At 45.5% G+C, this 14,576-nt stretch overlaps 2 protein-coding genes across 6 annotated transcripts in view; one reads left to right on the plus strand and one right to left on the minus strand.

Moving 5' to 3' along the window:
- The window catches only part of LOC139059120 (uncharacterized), a 724,926-nt gene that overhangs the window by 165,747 nt on the left and 544,603 nt on the right, over positions 1-14,576 (plus strand). The window lies entirely within an intron of this gene.
- LOC139046708 (uncharacterized) overlaps positions 1-14,576 on the minus strand; it is a 208,386-nt gene that overhangs the window by 96,307 nt on the left and 97,503 nt on the right. For all 3 annotated transcript variants that reach the window (XM_070537037.1, XM_070537039.1, XM_070537038.1), the window contains exon 3: positions 13,618-13,666. The gene's annotated coding sequence lies outside the window, so the exon portion shown is untranslated. The remainder of the gene's footprint in view (positions 1-13,617; positions 13,667-14,576) is intronic.

The raw sequence follows: 14,576 nt of genomic DNA on the forward strand, positions 1-14,576 counted from the left end.
TGATCAGATATTTCTGATGGGGAGACTAAAAAGATGCAGCGTATTCAAGCTAATGGCGAACAAATATTAGGTAAGCTAGTTTACGAATGTCGTTATTAGGATTACATAACTTGCGTTTTGTGTACCCTAATGATCTCGAATAATTAACGCTTATGCATCCAACGTGCGTTGACCACGAATGAGTCGAAGTTTAGGTTAACACGAACATATTTGTATTGAGTTTCATGCAAAATAGTGATGTTATTTATGTGGCGAAAAACGTAGACTTACTATGATTGCTGCTAGAAGAGGTAATTTTACATTTAGAAACGTTCAGCCTCATTAGCCAAGCATTACACCAAAGAGAAATAAGTTCTAGATATTTTTGGAGGATTGTATGATGATCGGCACACTTGATGGAATGATAAAGAATGCAGTCGTCCACAAAAATGCACAGGTGTGGGGAAATGTTGTTCGGTAAGTGATTAATGTATATTAGAAATAGTAACTACCAAAGACCGCTGTCTTGTGGTACATCTGAAGTAACGTGCGAAATAAGACAGGAAAAATTACTAACTGCTGTAAATTGCTGACGATTACTTAGGAAATTGTGAATCCATGTTTATGTAAGAGTATCTAATTTAAGAGCAGATAATTTCAATATCAAACGGCAATGCACAACAAGGTCGAGCACTTTTGAAAAGTCTAGAAAAGCACAATCAGTTTGTAGATACTTTTCCATGTGAGTATGTGAATCAATTATTAATTCAAACAATTGCGTCTCACATGAGCAGTTTCTCCGAAATCCTTGTTTATTAGGAAAGAAGAATTTGTTGGCTTCCAGGTGGCTGTAGACATTTGACGCAATTACATGTTCTATTATTTTGCAGCATATAGATGTTAAGGATATTGCACGGTAGTTTAGGGTACGTATTTATTACGTGACTTAAATATGGGTATCATCTTTGCTATCTTCCAGTATGAGGGCAGCACGCCAGTCTCTAATGATTGCCTGAGCATGTGAGACAGAATTTTATTAGATACTATGACGGTGTTTTTGAAATTTCTGAATTAATGTTGTCAACGCCACAGGATGTGGTTAGCTTGAAGTCATTTATCAGGCATGCGACACCTTTAACTGTTATTTCTATAGGAAATATATTGGTAGCTTAGCCCCGATAAACCCGGCAGATCAGGCTGATGTTCCATGGTGAATAAAGAAGAAAAATTAAGTATTAAAAGTAGAAGCACACTGAATATTTGGAAGGGGAATGTTATTATTGTTGCATAAAGAAACGTTATTGTGGTCATGGTCTGAACTTATAATGAACCAGAACTTTCTGAGATTTGATTTTAGAAGAGATGGTAAGTCATGAGTGAAGTATTTATCTTTAGCTGAAGACAGGGCATACCAGCACATTTTAAGCTTTCCTTGTATATGTGTCCCAAGCTGCTTGTGTGCACAAGTGTTTAGCATTTTAGTAGTGGCGCTTCTTCCTTTTTCTTAGTAAGCGTAGGGATCTGGGGAACCATGGGTTAGATTTGTCATTTTATATCTTAACGAGAGGGACATACTGGCTAACCAAGGCATACATCTTATTCCTGAAGAGATGGACAGTGTCTTTGTTTCCATTTGCCACTTCGTGTCTGAAACATCCAGAATGATAATTACACCATCATGGCGCTTGCATAATACTTTCGACGCTTTTCTTCGCAAGCCACGCCAAACTCATAATCAAGTGAACTTAGCTAAATCGCATGGTGAACGCGCTGCCGCTTATTGTAACAGCAGGGTAATACATGGTTACCAAGCAAAATGGCGCGATGCGCAGTCAATGAAACCGCCTCTCTTCTGCACGTATCTTCTAACTCGATAAGATTATAGCAGGTATGTTAGGTATATGAACTCACCACTGCAGGTGCCGGCATGAAACGTGCCTCCTGCAGCCCGACTGAACCACCTACACGTACAAGCTTAATGCTCTGTGGAGGTCCAATGGTAAGAAAAAAAAATAAAACTGCAAGACTGAGAAAAACGCTGAAGTAGTCTGAAGAGCGATGATGCTACAGTAATTGCATGAACCGCAGACACATAACACTCGAGCGTGCTCCTGGCTTTCTTAGACGTGCTTCGTTGCAGTCTCAGAAAGGAAGCGGTAAAGCAAGCTTCTGGTTTTGGCAGAGTTGCACAATGTAAGAAGTAGAACATTTCCCAGCTGCACTCGAAGGTCTTTTCTGTATGTTATTCGTTTAGGAGAGATGATTGTGCAAGTAAACGCATTTTAGCATGCGAGATGAAAAAAAAATGATTGCGGCATAGTTATGAATATATTCCCACTTTGCGTGGAAATGACAGGCAAGAACAATTCTGACGGTAACGGAAATTGACTAAATGACTCCATACAGCACAAGTTCTCCCAAACAGTCGATTAAGGAAAATAATTACGTCGAATAGATCGACGACGAGCTCCTTCCTGGCACGGACATAGCAGAAGCGCCAAAACGCACTTAAGAGGTACCTGCCGACGTTTACTTTTCGCAGCATGTTTGCGAGATCTCCGCATGGGTAAAAGTCAAATCCAAAGCGACGTATTTATGATGCTGTGTGACACTGCTTGGTTTCTCGTTTGCGGCGACGGTTCTGCCGTCCTTCAAGGCGCATGTACGCCCACTACTGACTACCGTATTAGTTCGGCAATGGATCCAAAGCCTCGAAAGCAGCATAAAGATGAAACCATTGGTAACAAACGTAAGCTTAAGGCTAGGGCGGGTAAAGTATTGAACATGCATGCCAGTGAAGATATCGAAGAGGCGCGAAAAGTTACAACAACCAAGATAATTGAAAATTTAATGGCATTTCGCCACCCATAAGGGAGGCTCCCGTTACAAGGCTGCCGTGTGGGGAACTAAAACCTCATTAAATGTTCATTCACCTTGGTCGGTGTATCTTTACGCACTTCTTTAAAACGTATTTTCTCAGCCAGACGGGCTGCTGTCAAACCTTGGATTTCATACATACTAGTGCTATGCAAACAACTGATGAAAAAAAAATGTGCTTCTACCACTAGAGAAGCATACCCTTTTCAGTGCAAAGCGTACAGTGAGCGTAAAGAAGGTTGCGCGCTTCTGGTCGAGCCATTTGCTCATTCACTGTTCCTTGCGGAGCTTCGCTTTTAGCCGAACCACTTCTGATATCGCGGAAGGAGCAGCTCTCGGGAGCGCGGGCGGCCGAAGAAAACTAATATTCCGGCCGTCTTCACCTTCACATTACTCCGCGCCCTCGCGGAACCGCAAAACCGCCCCTCGCCCTCCCACTTTCCCGCCTTGTCGTAACCAGCCCCGAGGCCTGACGGAGCACCAACGTGTCGGGGCCGGGAGGGGGGTGACCGTTCAATGCCGGGGCCGAACCCACTCGCCTGCGAGTGCATACGTCGCCGCTGCGTGAGTGCGGGTCTAACGAGTGGGAATTGAGTTTGTTCAGGTTTCTGGTATCCCAGCAATTTGCGCAAACGAGATTAGAGCGGTCTCCCAGCCCTGGCGCGGATCATGTCCTTCCGGCCGTCGGGCGCCCGCCAGAAGCCGCCCCCTTCGTATGGACGCTTGGTTCTGGCAAGGAGAGAGATGCCCGTAAGAGGGAAGTGGCTGAGGGACGGGACGGGCTTACGAAGAAACCGGAGAGGGTGGGTACGGGGAGGGGTATGGAAAGGAGGGGAGCCAGTGGAGGTGAGGGGATTTAGGGTGTATTGTGAGCGGTGCGCGCATACAGGCACGTTCGGGAGGCACAGAAATGGACGAGAGGGGGGCGTAAAATTCGAATCGAGGAGCAAAACAGAGGATGTTCCAGGGGGCGGCAGCGAGGGAGTCTTCGATATAATTAGGTTGAAAGCCCGCCACGTGCGCATTAAAAACAGCAGGAGAGCCAATAATGACGTTTGTATTCACGGCGGTCTGATCAATAACCGCCCCATATTTTGCTACTTGGTTGACACCGCCGCGGTGGCTGCCACCTTATGTTGTCCTTTGTCTTTTCGGACCAGCCCCTTCTCCCATCTTTTCGGCCTTCACTCAGCGGGCTTAGGCGTCGCACTTGCCTGCGGCTCCGTTTACGGAATCGTGTGGAGCAAGAAATGTTTTCAAGAGACTGTTTGTGGGCCCCTCCGGAACAGTCTTTTGTGCTGCTCAACAACAATTGGCCATTACTGGGCCACGAACGAGTACTCAGAGGTAGTTGTTTGTTTGACCTCGCGGCTTATTTGCTGTCATGTCGGTGTGACGCGTCTCTGCCCAGCAGGAAGCGTATTAGTAAAGGCAAGGCGCAGGAGACCAGGCCTCAAGAAGAACACAAATGAGAGGACCGGCTCCGGTCCTGTAGTTTGTGTTCTTCTTCTTGAGTCCTTATCTTCTGCGCGTTGCCTTTACTACTTCAAGTATGAACCAACTAGCCCAAGCAAGAGTTATACTTGAGGAAGCGTATACCAGGTTTCTTTCTCGTTTTTTCAGAAGGTCAAATACTTTTTTTAAGTTGCCTGTGAAAGTTAGCACAATTCTAAACTTTCATCTAAATAACTAGATGAGGCGACCATTGCTCCTACGAAAAATCAAAAGGCCGATCTATATTATCAAAATGATCACCGTAAGTAACTACTTATTTAATATATTGTGGCAAATATCTAAATCTACGATCTATAGCTGGTGAATGCGCAAGGCGTATCCACTTGGAACGAATTATTTGAACTGTACTAGTTTCGAGATAATAATTTTCTATGTTTCTGACGAAATGCAGTGGTGTTCGAGTTACTTTCGTGCTTCAATGCATAAAACAGCGTTTTCTTAAAAGAAGTAACAGGAATGCCAACGCCTTTCATCGGACACTGAAAATTTGAAGCACATTTATTTTTTAATATAGAACAACTACTGTTTGGTGTTGATCAACTCGTCCAGTACAAAAACATGTGACATTGTCATTTATCATGAGCCAGGGTGAGCATAAACACAAATCCTTTTGCATGCGAATGCGCTGGCTAATATAGAAAGACGCAAACTTTGCACCACAATAGAGACGGCAAGACTGTCCACTCTTCTATGACATGTACAGCGCTGTTCCCATAAAGCCATTATTTCCGGTTTTTCTTAATAAGGTAATGTAGGAGAGCTATTGTTCCTTACAGCATAATGCTTGGTTTTACAGCATAATGCTTGGCATAATGCTTGGCATAATGCTTAGTTATGTTAAAAGTGAGACAGACAGCAAAACGTTAAATCTGTTCCCCCAACCATTCAAGCTTAATGATAGGCGACTGCGGGACCTGACATGCCCTTTATAGAAAAAAAATATATATATCATTTAGGTTCTACACTTCGAGTTCTTGTGTTACGTGGAAGCGCAATACTCTCGATCGATTCGATGTGCGTCAAAGAAACTAGAAGGTAAGGGTGAAGCGAGAGAGAAAGGAAACTTACTTTATTTTTGATTCTCCGCTCACTCACACATTGCTCTTTTACTTTCATGCGCGCGAATAAATATAAGAAAGAGAGAAAGCCCATGGAGAAAGAGCTCCGTTAATTGTTTGCAGATCATTTATAGGCGCTGCGTGTTGTTCTATTTGGCTCATCTGCTCGCCATTCATGCCCCAAACAATAACAGTTAAACCCTGGTCAGCTGTTAAGCAGTGTTAATTTTTCAGAAATGAGCTCAGAGTGCCATCTTAATATCTGCGATGAGCTTGCTGCCTGACAGCATAAATTGAACTGACAAGGAAGACAAAATTTTAACGTATTGGCATATTTTAAAATATTTAACATAAAGTTGAACATATTAGCTCCAGTCAAGCTATTGCGGCTTTAGAGTTTCTTGTTTGTAGGAATAATATATACAAAGCAGAACGAAGTACTCGCGTTGGTGCTTACCATAGCAGCAGTGCAATGACTTACGAGAAAGGAGGATAGTAAAAGGGAAGAAAATATAGGGCAAAGTTGGCGGCGAATACAAAACGTTCTCTCGAAATCTGCACTCTAAGTTGTTTTACCTGTTTCTATTTGCCTTAGGTATTTGAGTTTGGGTTTACCTTTAGAATATACAGATTGAGTACAATATGCATTGTGCTCTCTTAGTAAAAAGGGTGCAATGCAAGTTCTTGTTCTAATGCACGTAACAGAAGAGCAAAGCATAAGCAAATGCGGAACATACAAAAGGCACCTCTCTTGACTAGTGTAGTTCAGTGTAACGTGCCAGAATTAGAACACTTCGAAAACACGGATGAATTGATAAAAGACTGCCTGCGTCGTTCACGAAAGGTGAAAAAGAAAAGAGTGCTCACTAAACTTGTGCAGCACTAGTACTTATAGTATTGCGATACTTGACTCAGTATTGTGATACTTGACTCATGACCCTTGACTCATGTTAACTTATCGATCATGCTATCTCATGTCTTGGACATTCAGCAAGCAAATACACAACTGAATGAATTTTACTGGTTACGGTATTACGGGTTACGGATGTTCTCCTGGTTAGGGGTTACGGATATTGAAGTACTTATTTGGCAGTCTTTTCGAGTTCGGAAGCCCGGCCCGCCCGGCGGTTGAGCCTACGCACGACCTCTTCTGCTTTTTTCGCTCTTAGGGATCAGCGCAAAAAAAAAAAAAAATGCCAACAAAGAACACTTCCAACACTGGTACCGAATGTCTGTCTTGTTGGGATGGAAGCACAAAGAAAGCGCGCAGTTCTCCAAGATTGAAGGACTCGATTACACTAGCGTATATTTTTTTTTCTCCTTTTTTCTTAGGTAGCTACGTTGGTTACTGAGGCGTCTCATTACCCTTCGGGAGCTGCTTGAATTAGCCAGTCTGTGTAGCTCTAACGATAGCTTTTTAAGCTCTGAATTTCCAAGAGTGCCAGGAACTGAGTTCTTCCGTGTGCAAAACAAGGCCGCGAGAGAGTGTCACCGCACGAATTCAAGTGAAACTCGGTTTCCATTTCTGGCAGCGCCGATAAACTAGAGAGAAGTGTAAGTATAGTAATATTTATCTTTCTACCTTTTGTCATTAGGGGAAGACGAGCGCGCAGGAGAGCAAAAGTGTCGTTCAAACGCTGTTACATTACTGCATATTTTCAACTGAACCTACAGATACGACTGTAGGGTTTATTAACGTGGCCGTCTGAGAAAGTTGGCTAATGATGTCGCTGTGCAAGCCTGATTTTTCTTGCGGTATCCTCTGCGAAAATTTTGATTTAGTGCTGCGCGATTTTTCCAAAATATAATACTTAGTTGATGCGATTATTCGAACAAGGCATGAGAGATTTGTTGCGACCTCACAAAGGAAAAATCAGCTTCAGGTATTTGTCTTGAAATACCAGCGTTTAGATTATACAAAAGAAAAAGAAAGCCCGACGATTACGATACTTCCTAAGATGAAATTTGAGCGCACCTTTAGACGCGTCTTCATTTCGCGATGCATTGAGGCAAATAATTTGAGGCCGAAATCATCGCACCGACTGGCAGTGGGTCAGTGCCGTCAGCGCCTGCGCACAGCAAGGAGCTGTATGGCAAGCGTAGCATGATTAGCGGCATCGGAGGCAGCTGTGGAAGAGGACGACGACGAACGCGCGAGCAGTGGCACGAGCACGTTAGCGCGGTTACGCCGACACCGACGCCGACGCTCAACCTAGGAACAAGCGCCTAAGAGCTGCGCTCTAAATAATCAATTGTAACGTAACTGGACGAATAATAACATAAAGTGGGAAACAAGTTTTACCGCGCGTGCCTTTGCGACGCATACTAATATAGCTATGTGCGAAAATGTGTCGAAACAGAAGCCTAACCTACTCAGAACGAGCGCGTGTAACGACGTTTGTCTAAGCACACAAAGTAAGCGAGCTGACGTGCATGAGACGTTCGGTTGCTATTGTAGAGTACAACGTACGGCGTATTATCTTAAATGTATCCTTTGTTTTACAGTAGTCAATTACGCTGTGAAGTGGCGACTTGGGGTGCTCAGTATTGTTATTAACTGCTACTCCGACAATGTTTGCTTGTACGCGATTGGTGAGTCTCATTTTCTCACATGGGCACTGTCCAAAGCCCCGGTGAAAGCCTAAGAAGCAGTCAAATTATTTTACAGGAGCATAATATTGCGTTTCTGCAAACAACGACACGAGTCTTTTATAACTGTGAATGTGTCTTCGAGACCAATCCCATTCCTTCTCGACAACCTTGTTACTATCAAAACGTAGGTCGAAAAGTAAAAGGATTTTTGAGAAACGGTACATTTACCCTCATGATAGAAAACTGAAGCATACATTGGTTTTCTACATAACCTCCCTGGACTTCAACGCACTTTGCCCAACCTTTCAGAAGCTTTTTTTTTTTTCTGTCGGAAAAAAGAAATCTTTTTTGGTTGCACCTATAACCAACTTCGCGCCGCATCAATTACTTCTGCATCGGTTGCGAATCTTCTTCCCCTGAGCACTTCCTTCAATGGTCCAGACATGTGAAAATCGCTTGGAGCCAAGTCGGGACTATGGCGGGTGTTCCAGCAATTTGAATCCCAACTCCTTTGTTGTTTCGGCCGTCCGTTTGGCAGAATGTGACCGATCGTTATCTTTATGCAGGATGACACCTTTTCCCAGTTTTTCACCACTCTTGGATCTGATTGCCGGTTTCATTAGAGTTCGCAACACATCACAATAGTTCTCACTGTTCACAGCTTCAACCCTTGGGGTGAAATTAACAGCTACTACACGTCCCAAGTCTCAGAATAGTGTGAGCATAATCTTACCAGCTGATGGTCGACGTGTAAATTTCTTAATTTCTGGTGTTGATGAGTGTTTCCAAACCATGCTCACAGCCTTACTTTCCGCTTCGTAATGATATACCCAAGTTTCATCTACAGTAACGATTTGCTGTAAAAATCCATCTCCCTCGCGACGATAACGGGCCACATATTTACGAGAGATGTCCAGCCTTTGTGCCTTATGCTGCACTAACCATTCCTTTCGGACCCCCCTTGCACACACTTTTCTAAATTTAGCCTGTGGTGTAAGATGGAGTACGCTAATTCATTAGTGGTAAGTAATGTATTGGCGAATTAGTCCACTGTGATTCGTCTGTTTTCCATCAGCATACCCTCTACGACTTTCAAGTTATCCTCAGTCATTGACGTCCATGGCCTGCCCGATCTTTCTTCATCACATAAAGAAGTTCTTCCCTGTTTGAAGCGCCATACCCATTCGTAGATCTTGCTTCGCTATAAACAACTGTCACGATAGTGCGCTTGCATTCGACGAATAAGTTTCGCACGTTTAACACTCGCTAAATAAGATCTTGCTTCGCTATAAACAACTGTCACGATAGTGCGCTTGCATTCGACGAATAAGTTTCGCTCTTGCATTGACGGACAGTGTACATGACACGATTTATTCGGATTCTAAGGCCGCTGTCAGGGCCTTTCAGATGGGAATGGTGGCTCCCCAGGCCCTACGTATCATCCAAAGTACCAAAGACATGAAACATCACTCTTTGGCCTGGTTCCCTGCGCACCTTGGGACCATTGAGGGTGCCTTGATCAACCCCAACGAGGAGGCGCACTCGGCTGCACGAGGTTTGACTGACCGTGCGCTGGGCAACGCGTCCTCTCCTGGGCGACCCGAGCCTCTCTGCTCGTACAACGAAATCTGCAAACACAATTATCTGTCAAGAAGAGTCCTACCTTCGCCGCACTCCTCGCTGTGCAGGGCCCAGGCAGTCACTCTCAGACTACTGCAAACAAGCACTTACCCGAGCCCCGCAGCGCTACACACAATGTACCCCGACCGGTTCCCAAGCCCGGATTGCCCTCTGTGTGGTGACTATGCGGACTTCGAACATGTCCTATGGGGCTGCGCCTCTGCCGGTCCTCCTTTCACTCAAGAGGAAATGAAGAAGCTGATTAGGGCCCAGGATCAGACCTCTCAAACCCTGGCAGTCCAGAGGGCTCGCGACAGGGCCGTCAGGTTCCACCTGATGGTCCCCGAGTGGGCCTAGCCAGGTGGCGTGGCGTTTGCTTACGTCTCTAGTGGACAAAATAAAGTTGTTTCACTCACTCACTCACTCACTCACTCACTCACTCACTCACTCACTCACTCACTCACGTTTAACACATTCCGCAAGCAAAAAGCGAATCACTGCCCTCATTTCCTTCTTGGGGCAGATCGACAATGGAACTATCATGTTTAGCGGTGTGCTACACTCTAATGACTAACGCGGGAATAAGAGTCACACGTTCCATAGAAGTAATTCAGCGCTAGATACTAGCCGTGTTATCAAACCCTAGTGGGAGAAATTGCAAAAGTTCCTTTACTTTTTGACTTCCCGTCGTATATAAAGAAAAGAACGCCGAGATCACCTTTAGGTGACGGGACCACTAGATCCCACGGGATGTGGCATCGATGAGAGGCAGGCGCTTTGTCGCTGCACGAACTTGGACTCGGTCGACCGTAACAATGCCACGTGAGGCTAGGGGGTTCTTTCTTCCCTTGGGAACTTCCTAAAAAACTCATTACCGAGAAGTCCATCGAGCCATGACTGAAAGCCAGATGATTGAGCAGTAAGAGAAAGGAATAAAGGACAGGAAGGACAGCAGGTACGTGAAGGAAGCACTATCACCGGGCACGGTTGGCGTAGGAGGAAGATGAACATGCCTTTTTTTCCCCATTCGACAACGTTCAGAAGGGGCAAGCAGCAGCACGCAGAGCGTCGCATTGTCCGTTAGCAGTGCGGACAACGTAGGCAACTACACATTGGACACAACAAAAAAATCGTTGTATTCTGCCAGCAGACTTTCACGTCAGCGTTGTCCTGAGGCGCTGCCTGCGTGCTTCGAAAGCGCCCAATTTATCAGAGTCACCTGGCGGTCGGCCCCATAACGGCTCCGGCGGTAGCGTCTTCGCGTTCCGCCGTCGTCTCCTACGTAGCGTTGACAGGGCCATGCGGCCGCCTAGGAGCATCAAGAGCGGCCATACAGCATCCAACGTGGGACGCCCCCCTTTCTTGCCTGTCAGGAAGCAGTTGTTCAGCAGGGTGTTGACAGGAGGCGAGAAACGGGGGGGGGGGGGGGGGGACGTGGTGTTTCGTTGGCGAGTGTGGTGTGGGTTGTGTACGGGAGGCTACTTTGGACGTTGTTGGTGCCGCGTAACTCACGAGGGTTGGTCGCGATAACGAGGTGCGCGTGTACCACGTGCTCTCTTTACCTTCCTATCGGACAAACACACCTGGCTTAAGCCTCGCCGCTTTCTCGCGAACCGATGCAGACAGAAAAGAAAAGAAACAGCCTGGCCGAACCCATGGGTGCAGCGGGTCTTTTTTTTTTTTTTTCTCCCACGCTCGCTTCCGTGCCCCGCTGGACGCTGCAGTGCTGCATTGTGCGCCCGCTGCTGCTGCCGGTTCGCGGCGAAGACAATTGAAGAATGGCCCTCCCTGCTAGTTTCTGCCAGCCGTTTGCCTCCTTCCCCTTCAGCTGCCACGTCTGTTTCCATTCTCTTCGGCGGAGCCTTCGCTTTTCTGCCCGCTAGCCTTAAACCTTTCCATGCAACTGACCCGAGCCCTCGTTCTTTTAGCCTGCTGGCCCATTCTGCGTCCTTCAAAGGTTTTTTTGTCACTCATTCCTGCTCATTTTCTTTTGCCCTTCATTGTTCTACATGAGGAGAGAGAGAAAAAGGTTTTTGTTCCCCTAGCTGGTACCTTTTCTTTTTTATTTCCTTGTGTTTCTTCGCTTCTTCAACGAAACATTCCTCTCTGCTGCAGCATTGTGTTTCTATTCTTTCTTTTTTTCCTTTTCATGACAGAAAGCTATTTTAACAGCTGGGTAGCGAGAAAAGGGTGGCGTTTGTCTCTCAGCAACTTCTTTTCTCCTCGCTCTCGGTTTAGTGTCGCCGCTGCTTTTCCCTTCGGGAGTTCCGGCATTCTAGCCCGGTCGCCTCACCCCCTTTCGCAGGTCATCCGCTCTTTGGTCCCAAAATTCTGTGCCGGCTGGCTTTGACCCCCACAGGGCCTTTCCATTGTCCGTTCACGTGCCGCTGCGCCGCAACCCCCTTGGGGCTTTTTGTTGTCGCAGTCGGCGCGTCTAATTCATTGGAATTCGGCTGAAACGACTGCAACGGGATGTTTACTTTTATCCTCTTGCTAACGAAGCGCGATCGGGACGCTGATGTACGGCTTTGTGCTCCACATTTCCACACGGTCTGCGGTACACTTCGTACGGGAACATTCGCTTCGCAGGTCAGCAGGCTGTCTTCCTGAACGCTTGTGAATTATTAAAGCCAGGACTAGTACAGACGGCTATCTAGTAGTCGGTTATTGGAACCCTCTTTACCGTTGTTAGTGAATCACTAATTAGACTCGCCGCACAATACTTAATCGAACTACTGGTGGAGTAGTAATCGAGCAAATGAAGTCTTCAGGTGCTCTAGCCGCGCACAATAGTTAAGGAAGTACTCACGCTGATGAAATGACTTTTGGCATGCCGGGACACAAGAACATGCACTACCAGCCTTACAAGGTGTCACGAAAGCGCTGGTATGCATGCAGCTCACGGCCGCGATACAAAGTCTATACATCGTCAACATAACGGTCACACCTCATCCCGTGCAGCCACTTTATTTCCTTTGCTTCGCAAAAAATCACTTCCACAAATTGTTCCAAATATATCCTTATATTCTCCAATAATTAAAGTAATGCAGCATTGTGCGTTGCTACATTTAGCGATTCTGCATTCGGCGCAAGCTTATATCGTTTCGGTCGCGTACATGAATGATAAGAAGAAAGTGAGTTATCTGTGCTAGGCTGTTTTATTTATTGTTACTCGGCAGCTATACACAGTGGTTGAAGACTGCCGCAGTTTCGAGGATAGCGTTGCACACAGAGCACTGTATCAAATTGAGGTCATCTATTGCGTGCTGTAGGTAACTCAAACATCATTCAGCTTTTCGGTGTCTTCATTAACGGAGGAACGGTGTAATGCTTTCCGGTAAACGTTTGCTACTGTTTTATGTTCCTTTATTATGCCTTAGGTTTTACCTTAACTCCAGCGATCGTATTGTCTTGATTCTGGCTATATGCGTCAAACGAACCAGTTTTCTGCTCCGCAGGAATTCTTGACCATGTTATTCCTTAGGAAACTAACTCAGATCCGGCTTTGTTTTGTTGCCTTGTGGCTGACTTTAACCTCCGTTTGAATATGCCATAAATTATTTTAGCTTGACCGACTGCATCTATTAGCATTTTCTTAGCTCACGAGAACAGTTTAATCAGACGAGAAAGTCATGCAAACCTAACATCTTATGCATTTACATATGCATCCACCCATTTCGTCAAACCTCGTTTCTTCGAACGCTGTTTTATCCCGAACGTTTTATCGCATGTTTAATACGTCCTTACGATTCGATATTAGAAACATACTTACCCAATTTTAAATACAATTTCGCATTTGACGTTCGTTATTAGAAATATGTGCAAATAAGTATTGACGGCAGCTTCAACATCGCAGAGTTTGCAGCCATACTTCGGTACCTAGCATTCCTTTAATGAAATGCTGTTGGATGGCGCTTCTGTTATGGAAAACAATGTTCACGACGGCATGCATGCGCGTTGCAAAGTCAGCACTTACCAGCAACACGCTTTCCTCGCCTGAAGCTTGGTCAGTCTGGAAGGCGTTCCTGGAAAGGAAGTAAAACACAGATTAATTAGTCGCCTTTTAGTATTATTACTTACAACTGCCGCAGTAACTGCATCGAGAAAACTTGAAATAAAAATGCGAAACAGTAGCCATTTAGATGTCCTGCGACGTCCACTGAAACAGCGGGCTTGTATTCATAAAGCATTTTGTAAAGCACAACTCTTCGCAAGAACAGGCACCTCCCGATCACGATAACTGCCGTATTAACAGGGGAAGCCCACAGCCAATGCCAAATGAGTATTTCGAAAGAAAACACTTGTGAACTTCGCGCCTAGGATATATTCACGCCTAAGACGTTTCTCTTTGCATATACATGTCGACTAGCTGCGCTATCCTTTTCGGGGCTCTGATTGGAGTTATTTAGTCAAATACAGGATATCCACCCATAAATAAACTGCAGCTTTATTCATTGCACTTTATCCGTTGGAGCTTTATCCGTGCAAAAACAATTCTACTCGAAGTGCGAGATTCTGAAAAAAAAAAGAAAAAGAATGATCGGCGGCTGCTCATTGGGGGAATGCTCTCAGCAATATCAAGTAAGAAAAAAAGAGACCGGTCGACGATAGACGAGTGTACGGCATAAGCAGCTGCCATGGAGCGCCAGAGGCTTTACAGAGAGAGAAGGCAGTGTCGTTAACCAGACAAAGAAACGACTGATTGGCTACACTCCCTCTCTCATCTTTCTCTCATCTTTCTATTTTTTCTCCTTTCCCTAGTGGCCTTACGGGATTCCTTCATTTCCGGGATAGGCATTGCGGCATCAAAAGAAGCGAGGACGTTCTTTCCTTCAATGTGGAAAAAACTCGAGAAGGTCAGGCATCTGAGTAGAGGGCACAGCGCAGCAGGCGATCGTGCCAGGCCACAGGATAGTCACTGATAGACGCTTCCAT

The sequence above is a fragment of the Dermacentor albipictus genome, chromosome 4 (assembly GCF_038994185.2).
Source record: "Dermacentor albipictus isolate Rhodes 1998 colony chromosome 4, USDA_Dalb.pri_finalv2, whole genome shotgun sequence".
Lineage (NCBI taxonomy): Eukaryota > Metazoa > Arthropoda > Arachnida > Ixodida > Ixodidae > Dermacentor > Dermacentor albipictus.